This window comes from Thalia democratica, chromosome 5 (genome assembly GCF_965202585.1).
Source record: "Thalia democratica chromosome 5, ktThaDemo2.hap1.1, whole genome shotgun sequence".
Classification (NCBI taxonomy): domain Eukaryota; kingdom Metazoa; phylum Chordata; class Thaliacea; order Salpida; family Salpidae; genus Thalia; species Thalia democratica.
In genome coordinates this window covers 3020787-3033644 of record NC_139169.1, presented here as the reverse complement: position 1 = coordinate 3033644, position 12858 = coordinate 3020787, and positions in this window count along the sequence as shown.

Below are 12858 nucleotides of genomic sequence, written 5' to 3'. Positions count from 1 at the left end.
CATATATACATGACATTAAACTGTTCTGGTGTACGACTCGAAAACCAAAATGTTTTTTCGTAGACCAGGTCCTTCGACTAAATTTTTTGAGCGCTATTTTGTGTCGTTTAATAAACAATACTAATTGATGTAAAATATATTTTAAACATAACATAATTTACAAAAAATATGTTTCTATAACTTTATAACATGCAAAAAAACTGTTCTTCTTTAACTTTAGTGATAGATAAGTGAAGTTCAATTAAATATTTATTATTTACTATTAACATTAAGAATACGTCAAAAGTTTAGCGAATGTCTAGACTGTATGAAAATGAAAAATAATAAAAAACTTGATAAAAAATACATTTCTATAAAAGAGTAAAACTTAACATTAACTTATCATTGCCTAAAACTGAACACATTAACTTAAGCAGCTTCTATAATATTCTTGTCATATATTTCAATCATAATGCTTTTAAGGCCTGCAAATTTTTATAAGTATTAGATAAAGTCTATCTAAAATTGGTAGCTCAGTAGATATTATGCATTATGCAACCAAAAAAAAATTCTATTTTTTATTTCTATTTAATAAATTAATATATATTTATTTCTAGTGTAACGCTAATTTATTGACGATAAACGATTTATTAGTTGTAAAATTATTTTTTAGTATTTAAAATAAATTTGTAACTGCACAAACGATATAAAAAAGTTCTATTTTAAATTCAATCAACGTAAATTCAAAACTTTAAGTTTACCTTAAGTCTTTATTGAGTTAAATATGTAAGTAATTCTTAAAATACTTATGCCAGTTTTTAAAAATTTCATTTTACAAATACTTGAAACTATTTTACAAAATAAAACTACGATTTACTTAGTTTCTGATAGACACTTCGTAAAGAAACTTACCAAAAATAATAAAGTAAAAACTTTATCGTAAAAAGTACTAATAATTTATATCAGACATTAGTACAATACAATGATCGAGTAAATAAAATTAACATTATAATTATACAAAGGTAATAAATAAAACATCAACTTTTTTACCTTGTGTATTTATTTTAAGTATCCAAGTACAAAAATTTCAAGGTAATTTTAAAGGCTTTTTTACTGTTTATCAAGTTAGACAAATAGTAATAGTAATTGATTTAATAGATTATTTCCTAAAAAACGCTTTCTTATTTTACTTTAAACACTAAACTAAATTTAATTTACGTATATTAAAGGATTGTAAAAACTTAATGACATTTACAATACGAACTTAGTTAGCTTTAAACATAATACAAAAAAATATTAACAGACCAAAAAATTAACCTTTTGTATCAAGTATTAAAAAAATTTTTTAGAAAATAAAATATTAGTTATTACAGAGACGAAGATGCAAGAGATTTCAAAGTTTGAATAATTAATGAGTCAAATGACAACAAAGAATCTTTGAACAGAAGCTTGAAACGGAATAAAAGAAAACTTACTATGAAATCAGCGCAAAGTAAAACAAACTGAAATATTTACTAGACGCCTTTAAAAATGTTAGAAAGGACTTACCAAATAAGCATATAAACTAAGTACTTTTTATTATTACACAGCTTTCTAAATTGAACAAACAATAAACTTAATTGGTCTACCATATTGTAGAAATCTTTAAACAATTTAGAACTTTAAAACAGGTTTGAAATGCATAAAAGTTGTACTTTTCACAGTCATAGTTTTGTGTGATAACGAACTTAAGTATTAAACTTATTGAACTATAAGTAGTTAATGTTGATATTTAGACTAGTCTGTTAAACAATAGTTTGAAATTACAATAACAAAATATTTAGTAAGAATTTAAAACTAGTTATTAAATTATTATGTTTTAATTTGTACATATACTAATCTTTAAATTGATTAGCAAATTTAATTCATTTTATCATAACACAGCATGATCAAACCATGTTTATATATTATACAAAGTTCGAACTTAAATAACTCTCGGTATAATTTTTCTAGCATTTTTATTTTTGACACATATAAATTTTGGTTGACTGATGTATTTCAATTGTTAATGACATTTCAAAATATCTAAACTATTGCCAATTATAAACGTTTTCTAACAACATTAACTTAAGTAGTTAAGGTTAAAGTATTTTAGATTTGAACTTTATTTTTAAAAACAAACAATAAGTTATTAACTAAGTTTTGAGTAACTTATTTTAAGATTCGATACATTTGTTTAAGTTCACAACACAACTATATAAAGAAAACCATTAAAGTATTTTGAGCCTATTCTATTGGATTTCTTAAAACTCTAAATATTATAAAAATATCAACTAAACAGACAGTACTTTTGATTTTGCTCATGATTAAATTACAAAGAAAACAATTTTTTAAGTTATATTGAATATATTACTATCATTTTATCAATTAAAAGAACTAGGATACTTAGAATCTGTAAAGCTAATCATAAGTTATGCGCATCGAAATGTCTTAAAAATAATTAAGTATTTTTGTAGATAGAAAAGAATTGCTTGAATATTCACCGGCTTTAAATATTTTAAATAAAAAAAACTGCTAAATTATATTTATTCAAAACAATAATCTTAAAGCTAAATTACATTTGATGATTTTTAGATATCTAAGTTTAGGTATATTTAAGTAAAATAAACAATTTTTAAATTTCGGACCTCAAAATGGTAAATCGAAAACAAACTTTAGACACACCAATTTTATTTATTTAAATTTTTGTTACTTAATTTATGATGCGCTGTTTTATTTAAATAAACAAAACAGTTTATTAGTAAAAAAATGCAAGTAAAACAAATGTTAGTAAGTAGTTCTTGCTAAGAATGCCGTATAATATAGAGTATTAAGCATAAAAAAGGATTTTAATACTAAAAAAATGTTTTTATGGAAGTTTAGAAAACTAAAAAATATTTTGATATATGCAATAAAACAAAATAAAAATTGTGTAAAAAAACTAAATTTATTGATGTAAATTAAATTCTAAAAATGTGAACATGAAAAATTGAATGTTGTTATTTCTGTAAGATTAACTTAAAAATTTTCTGGTATAAAAATTAATCGTCGTAATGAATAACTTTAAAAATTTCAACGGTTTTAAAAGGCTTCAATTTTCCTACTTATTAAATTAAATATTTTCAAAACTCAGCTGACATAAACATATATACGAATATAATTAAAGAAAAAAAGATTTAAGTCAAGACTAAAGTTTTAACCTAGCAGATATTAGATTGATTTATTTTATATACATAAAACAACATTAATCTTTTAAATGTTTTCCTGAAAAAACTGTCAAAAATTCAAGTTAAGTGAATTACCTAAACTTTAAAACGTGTTTGCTTAATTAAATACAAATCTTTACTAAAACATAAATCGAATTGTAAAAAGTCTATATAAAAGACTATAACATATACACAACTATAAAGCGAAATATATCTGAAACCCGAGATTGAAAACAAAACTAAGCGTGAAAATAAAATCGAAGTCTGACAAAAAAAGAAGAAAATGTGATATAAATTAAATATGATTTTATGAATGATTTATTGTAAACTTTTGCTATTAAAAGCAAGTAAAAAAGGTTGTTGAGTTTAAGATTGCTGCTAAGATAAATTCTTTTATAATACTATTAAGTTATTACAAAAACATATATACTGTTTCTAAATTACTTTTTATCATCGTAAGTATTAACTGTAAATATTTGCTACTGTTTGTCAAAACTTCCAATTAAAACCTCAATTATTTTTAATTAAATCCCATTAAGATAATAGGGTGTAATCTTCAAGAAACTATGAAAACAATTTTTAAAGTTAAGGTTTATTTTACTTTTTAACTACAAACAGAGATCATAAACCTTTTACTGAAGTTTTTGTCAATTTAGATTTTTAATTTTCTTGTCAAAATTTCATTTGAATAATGCTGCTACGAGAGACCCACAATTCCCAAACGACCAAACCCTGGAATCTCTTACTGACAAAATGTAAGGGTTAGGGGTGACAGTGATAGTAAAAAAATAAAAGAATAAAATCTGTATAAACAAATACAATTAAAAAACAAAAAGGGTGGAAGTTGTGAATATACCTACTGGTACAGTTTGGACTGAGAAATATCTTTTAAATGATTTATTTTTGAAAGTTTATTTGAGTTTAAATCTAAAAAACTTAGTTTAGATACTATATCAATAAGTCAAAAATAATTATTATTTTATAAAGTGAATTAAGTTTTTTCACTGAAATACTTATTTTAGAAAATTAGACAAAGTTATAATAAGACATAAAAATCGTAAGCTTCAAAAACAATATAAGAAAACTAAAGGCAAGGTAAAAAAATGTACGAGTTTACAAAGTTTAAATAATTAATGAGTAGAATGACAAAAGAATCTTTTAACAGAAGCTTGAAATTAAAATAATACTAACTAGACGTTTCAAGAAAATAGTAGTAAAATCACTACAATAGTTTTTTTATTGTGCTAAGGTAACTAGTCAAGAACAGTGTTTTAACTTTTAAAAAATTGTTGATGTTAAAAATTGCAACTTATCGTATAAGTTAATAAAACAAAATATTCTTATATGTTTTAAAAGTAAGCAATACAATTACTAAATTTTACCAATTTGTTTTGTTTATTTAACTACTCGGTGGTGTAGGATTCAAAATGATAGTAAATTAATTATTAAAAATAATAGTAAGATGTAAGTATCCATGTTTAAAACTTCTTAAAGAATAATTTAATTTTATCTAAAATATATTTGGTTATGTTTGACTTGTAATTTTCGATCAAGGACTATTGTATAATTATACAATTTAATATTATTGTTGTAATAATTAAACATTGTAAGGTAAAACTTGCTAGTTGACATAAGTACAAAAAAGTAAATTAAATGAATGTAAAATATTTGATGATTTGTTTTCTATCAATCTACCGAACAGCATAATATCTAGTTTTAAAAACGCAATACAAGTTTTTTAAATTTTATGTTTGCATTTTATGAATTTCTGTAAAACTGTTGAAATATATCTTAACAGAATACAACCTAAACAAACTATGCTTTTGTTGCATACCAAGTTTAAACTTAAATAACTCTCTAAAACTTTATGTTTCACTATTAAATATTAAAATATTTCTTTTAAGGCAAGATAGAAATGATTGATGTATTTTAAGAACTTTTGAAATTTATAAACAGATTACCTTTAACTTTTTCCTAGAATTTTGTTTATAAAATATTAAAACAAGTACTTTTTGTTGCTATAAACTTTCGAAAGATTAGCTTGAAACTGTTAAAGTAAAGTGTTGTTATAAAAGTTGAAAAATTTTATACCTTGAATAACATAAAAAACGTTTCAGACTTTAGTTGATAGTTTATATCTAAAAACGTAATAGAATCAAAGTACACACTTTACCCTTACTCTATGTGTAAAGCTTTTAATGCTTGTAATTATTTTTGATATTTTTCTACATACAAATTAGAAAAAAATGGTTTACAAGTTAGTAAGCTTATGAAAAATTATATGCTAAAAGATCGTTGTTTCAATACTGTCAGTACTTTCTATCGTAACAAAGAGTATAAGAAAACATAAATACGAAAATAGTTATAAAATAAAAAGTTATAGTTACGCAGAAATAACTATAAATAAAGGGAACGGATCAAATATGCACGAAGACGCTTTTGCACAAAGGATTAAACATGCACGAAGGGACACTTTTGCATGAAGACTTTTTCGCACGAGGGGTCACTTTTGCACGAAGGGTCATTTTTGCACAAAGGTAAAAAAATATAAAATAAAAAACATCATAAAAAGAATACAAAAAAAAGAAGTAAAATAAGCTACTGACCGAGGGTAAGGGTTAGGGGTAACAGTGGTAGTAAAAATAGAACTAAAAAAATAATTAATAAAAAAAAATAGTAAATAAACTAAAATTAATAAAAAAATAAACATTAAAACAGTTCAATCCGTGCAAAAGTGTCTTCTTGCAAAAGTGTCTTTGTACGAAATTGAGCCCTTGTACAAAAGTGTTTCGAGCAAAAGCGTCTTCGTGCAAAAGTGTCCCTTCGTGCATATTTGACCCCTACCCATAAATTATTAACAAAAGCAGCAAATATTTATGTGTTTAATAATCAATAAAATGATTTATAGATAAGTTTTTATAATCTCTATACAAAAACTATCAAATAAAAAGTGAACACTGTTTTAAATTTAATTGATTTCTAAAATAACTTTATTGCGATTATAAAAATTTGTTCACGGCAGTTATAATTTTATATGCTTCAAAGTTTTAATTTGTTTATTATATTATACATTATTACTATTATATTAGTTTTTCACAATTACTATAATAAAAAATAGCTGAAACATTAAAATTACGTGCTTAACTTACTTGTGAATACAATTTTTACTTTTAATTTGTTTAAACTTTTCTGTTCTATCAAAGTTTTAGTAAAAATAAAATAGGGCTTGTAAGAGCACGCCATTTATTTTGTACCCTTGTATTTTTAGTGACTCACTTAAAAACCTTTTCAATTAAGCAAGTATTCACAAAATATAATAAAAAAATGAAAATACTTTCTGAACATTCTAAGATGAATATGAAAAAATGCTTCAAGACACTAAAGGTCAATTCTATCGAAACTAATTAGAGCACAAATGCTGTTGAACTATTTCAACGTTTGAATATCTAAGTTCCCGACATCAAGTTTTAAATAAAATACAAAATACAAAATATTTCAATATCTGGTATGGATATTGGAGTAAATAACAAGAAAAATTTTGCCTTGGTTAAATTTTTAACAGTATTGTTTTGGTTAGTTGTTAAGTTTATTTAGAAAAAAAAGTAGTTTTTTAAACACTTGTAAACTTTTTGAGAAATCTATGCTCATAAAACGTAATCTTGACAATTAAATGTTTTCTTTATATTATATAGTTTTTCACAAAACAGGGCAAAATAACGTTTTTCTATTAAACATAAGTGCTAATTACATTAATTTAAACTTTAATCAAATTTAATTATAAAATGCCTTTGTACCGTGTGTTGTAATCTTACTATGAAAAGAGTTAAAAACCGAGAAAATAAACACTTCACTTTTGGTGCTTGTTAAATAAAACAAAAGGTAACAAAAACTTTTAAATTGCGTACTTCTACAGTTGTGTTGTTTTAAAATATATTGCGAAAACTGACATTATTAAACATATAAATGATGAAGTTACTAATAGTAAGTAACTGTAAAAGTATGCACTTTTATTAGTAAAATGCAAAAAACAACTAGTAACAAGCACTTCATCATACCAAATGAGCTTTATCTAATTTAAATACTCGAGTTTATGTTTTAGGTAAAATAGAAAGTCTAGTAAAACTTAAAAGATAAATCAAAAGGTAATTTTGAACACACCCTTATAAATCGCATTTTCTGGTATTAATCATTCTGTAATGTGTAAAAATTAGTTTACAAAACTGATTGTTTATTATTTTGATGGTAAATAAACTAATGTGATGAATTTAATCTTTCTACATTAATACGTATCTTTCATATATTATCCAGAATTTAATCATCACAGTGTACATAGTTTTATTATTTTTTCAACTTAAAAAAAAACATGAAAAAAACATTACTATAGTTTCATAATTGATGGCATATAGTTAAGATATGATCTTAAATTTTTTTTTTTGATTAATATGATTAGTAAAAAAACATAAAGGTAAAAAAATTTTGCTGAAAGTTTTAAAGTGTTTTATATTGCAAATTATGAGTTTTAAAAAGTAAACTATATCAATCAAAATTTTAAAAACAGCATTGAAAAGCTTTAAACGTGAAAACTTAGCTCTGAAGTGTTGTTATATATTTAAAGCAAGTAAATAAAAAAATACATTTTAATGCTAAAACAAGATTAGGTTATGAGATTTCTTTGTTCCGTAAAATCAACCAATTGCAAATTTCGAGCCTAAAAATATTTCAATCAAAACCTTCTAAGACAGACTAACTGATAAGTTTTTAATTATTAATGATTTATTTACTTTTACCTGTTTTTATTTTAATCAGTTGTACTATATTCATTATTCTAAACTACATCATGTAAGAAATTTTATAAAAACAAATAAATGTAAACTAGTTTTTTTCTAGTAAAACCAAAACAGAAGGTATACTTAGTTTTTCGGCCTAAAATGTTTATATTTTTATATCTTCGTACAATATAATTTTAACAAATATATTTCAAACATGTATCTACATAGGTTTGTGTAAAATTGCTCGGAATAACAAAAACATTTGATCAAAGTTATTCAAATAGGTTTAAGATTTTTTTTCAAAGTAAAAAGTAACTTATACGTTACTTACCAAGTTATTAAGTACAAAGATTAGAACTGTTTTACCTCGTTCATTACATAAAACGTATTTATAAAAACAGCGAAGAAGTTTTATTCGTTATCGCAACTATAAAAACTAAAATACAAAATACATTAACTTTAGAATTTTATAACTTAAAATTACGTATTGGAAAATTTGAACAGACTTAATTTTTTGTTAAAACTAGTGAAAAAATGAAATACGCTTAAACAGTCGAAGTAAAAACACATTTTTGAATATAGTTCGGAAATAATCTAAACTGATTGGTTATTTAAAATTGTAGCAATTGTAACGTTTTGATTACTGTTATTAAAATTGTTTAAAAAACTAAGTTAAATTATTAGGTCAAAAAAAATTCTTGATAATGAACTTGTAAGGTTTCCATAGAAATTAATTCCTGATATGAGCATCAGTTGATTATTTTTCAAGCTTTAAATTATTTTGATTATCAAAAATTTTGCTACGTTTTGTAACTCAACTATACATGAACGAAATGTGTAGTGATGGTTTTTTGAAAGCAACAAAATATATTTCTAATCCTGAAGAAAAGTGACTTAAAGTAAGTGAACTTTTTTAAATTCATAAGAATAATCATTGTAATTGTGTTTAATAATTTTTTTTTATTTGTATTTATTTTAATAATTAAATTAGAGTAGGAACTAGTGTTATATGTGATATTACTGTAATAATATTTATTCAAACTTAACCTTTAATAATCCTATTAAAAGCTTTGCTAAACTATGAAACCACCAAAGCTTAAAACAGTGTTTTTATATTTGCTAAACAATTAAATGCAATCAATTTTCAAAACTTTTCTGAGAAATGATTTTCCTAAAATTTTCCGTATCCGGATGTTACTCATAAATTTAAAATTTAAAATAAAAGTTCTAAGTATAATTTTTATAAATGGTTTTCAAGTTATAAAACTTAACAGTGTTTTCATTAGTTGAAATAAAAAATTCAGTAAATAATAAATGTTTACCTAAAGTATAGTAAGTCATAGAAAAATTAAATTTTAATAACTGATAATACCTTCTTTTTACTGAGACAAAATGTCGAAAGTTTAATAAGATTCAATATTGTTTAATAAAAAAATCTCAGAAATTAGTTTCAACAATTTTAAAAAAGTTTTTAATAACTACTACAGATCAAAAAATAAATTAAAACTTTATTTAAATAACAAATTCGTTTAACTAAATGTTTCTTTTTTAAAAAACCATTAAGGGATCTATATCAAACTATTAAAAAACTATAATTTTATCAACTTAAATTGTATAGTGTGAAACTTGAAACTATTTTTCATTTCATTTTAAGAGCACAGTAAATAATTTTTACTAAAGTTTGTCAAATTACCAAATTATAAACTCATTATTTTATATTTAAAATACTAGGGTATAATCTTTAAAGCTACTACAAAAACAACTTGTTTTAAATGGCAAAGTTTTGAAGATCAAATTAAGTAATAAGTTTTTTACTTTAAAACAACTCCTGCACACTTTACTAATTGTTTTGTCAATTTAAAGCTTTAATTTTGTTTTGATAAAATATTAATACAATTATGTTAATATTTGAACTAAAAATAGTTTTGATTTTTATAAAAGGAGTATTTGTTGTGATATATTTAATAAACATTTTTTTTATTTATTATGTTAACTTATTTTTCAAGTAAAATTTTTAACTGCAACTGTAGACAATTAAATTCTAATTTTTATGAAGAAAAAAAAAACTTGATCAAATTTAGGCAAAAAAAGAAAAGAAAAGATAATTGTACTTTTTCAAACAAATCTTCATTTTAAGTAGATTTTATGTGAAACTATAAAAAAGCATAATTTTTAAACCAAGACGTAACAAAGATATTATACACCATTACACTTTGTAAAATTTATTTCTATAAATTAATTGATTTAAAGTTCGTCAAGAAAAATTGTAGAAAACTGAAATTCAAAAACTGTTAAGCTTGGTGATCTTATTATTGTGCTGATTAAAGTTTAAAAAAGTGAAAACTTTTGATCAACCCTTAACACAAATCAGATATTACACAATATACTAACTTTTAAGTTTTCAGGCTAGTATCTAAAACTAGTGTAATTCATAAAAAAAAATAAAGCAAACAATTAATTTAATTTCGATATAGCAAACCTTTTATTAGAAATTACATAACATTAAGTTTTATGCAAAAACTATAAAACTAAATATATAAATAAATTATATAAATTATTGATAAAAGCTCAACCTTTTTATTTCATACTGTCTAAAATTTGTATTGACAACTTAAAAGTATTTCATAATTAAAACTTCATAAAAATACTAACTACCAGGAAACTAGGAAAGCACAATACAATTTTCTAAAAGGAATATATAGAAAAGTTAAAAGTAGGTTTGAAAAACAAACTTTTGATATTCTTTTTGATACTTTCAATGCTGTCAAATGGAAAGTACTTACTTTAAAACCTTCAAGTTTCGTTTGGTATCAACTTTAGAATTTAAAAAGAACAAAAATATATTCAGGTTATAATTCTAAGACCATATATTTTCCAAATAACTCGCGGTATTTTTGAGAAAAACCCTTAAACATACGTCACAGAAATTCCTTTCATCTTGTAGTGATGATTTACGAAAATCACGAAAACATTTTACTGACCGAAATTAGGTCTGAGGAATTCTTGGTATCTATGATGAATATCTTAAATATTTGAAATGTTTTTTTTGAAGTTGGTTCGAAAATTTCTTTGTAATTTTGTATAGACGTTCTAATTATTTTTAAGTGCTTAAAAGCGTTAATGTAAAACATATACTATTTTATGCAAAAACGTGTGATAACTGTTATTTTTAAACTTACAGTTTAGTTAATTTATTATGAAGTGATTAAAGTTTAAATTTCTATAAGGTGTTTAAATCACGATAGTGTAGCTTATTTTTTGCGTTTTGTTTCCTTCAATTAGTATTTTGATTATATCATTTTAATGTTTTTGTTACTTTTAATTGTATTATTTTCCGAATGAAAATTATAAATTAGCAAAACAAATTTTCAATAAAAGTTTTGTTAGAAATACGATTTAGAAGTTTTTAGAACTATTTTACAGCCAAAACACATCGGTTAATAGCCAAATATGGATGCAAATAAAATCGAATCATTTCAACTTATTGAAACGCATAATATTAATTTGCTGTTTTTAAGCATTTTAAAATTATCGGCTATCTGTTGATTTCAAACAAATTTTAAGTTTTTGTGATATAGATTTTGAGTATAACAAAACTTTTGAAATTGTAAAAAAATTATAATCACTTATAAAAACACAATAACTAGTTTGTAGAATATAAAATTAAACAATTCTAATTTTACGTACTTTTAATTTTTAATAAAGTTTTTAAGCATTATTATTCATGAGAAATAAACATTAAAACGTATTATAGGTAGAAAATATAAAAACAGTCTTTAAAATTTTTTGTGTTTTGTTTATTAAAGTTAGGCATAGTTTGTAAATTTGATCAAAATAAAAATACTACTTTAAATTCTTTTAACCTTTACTATAATTAAATATTTTCTATAGTTTTATCATTGATAAAAAAGAGTTCTATTATTTTAAATTATTAATGTTAACTTTCCGTTGAAAGAATTTTGAAATGATAAGCTAAAGTCAATGCCAGTTTTAAAAGTTTAAAAAACAAATCATAAAATAATGTAAATGTTTTAATGACATAATGTTTTTACTTATGTAATTAATTCCCATTTGATTTATTTATTCACATCAGTATGTTTCTTTTGGATGTTAAATATTCTTAAAATACAATAAAAAGTTAACTTATAAAAAACAAAAGATAAAAAAATAATTAAGATATAAATTTAAAAGAATAAAATAATTCAAATCATAATGTATTATTCAGTTTTTTTAGTACTTGTGATATTTATAGATTATGAAGTTTAAAAACGCAAAATATTCTTTCAGCAACAATGGAAAGTGTTTTAGAAATTAAAATTCCTAATTAAAGTTAATTGATCATTAGGAAACCGAGAAATACTTTTCTAGGTATTCTGAGAAAACCCTTCAGAAATATGTCAATGGAACTCCTTTCATCTTGTACTGGTGTAAAATAACCACTAAATACTTTACTTGACAAAACCAGGTCTGAGAACTTTTTAGTAGCTCGTTTAAATCACTCCTAGAATGTTTGGATTGTTTGGATTGTTTTGTAGTTCATAGGTATAATAAAGTATTAAGATTTTTTTATGTTCTGTATAAAATACTAAATTTTATGTTCGACATAGTTTAGTAGCTGCTTTTTACAAGTTTAAACTAAACGTATGTTATTAAAATTCTCTAAGCTTTTAAGTGCAAAAAATATTATACACGTTTTGCTTTATTAATTGAATTAACTTTAAAACACAGTAATAAACAAGTTTTATACTAAAAGTTTAAATCAGTTAAACAGTTATCTAAAAAAAATATTTTACTATTTTACGTTGCTATATGAAATATGTGACGGATGATATTATAAAAATTATACTTGTTTCAAAGTTATATTTACATTCTTATTATCACTTCTA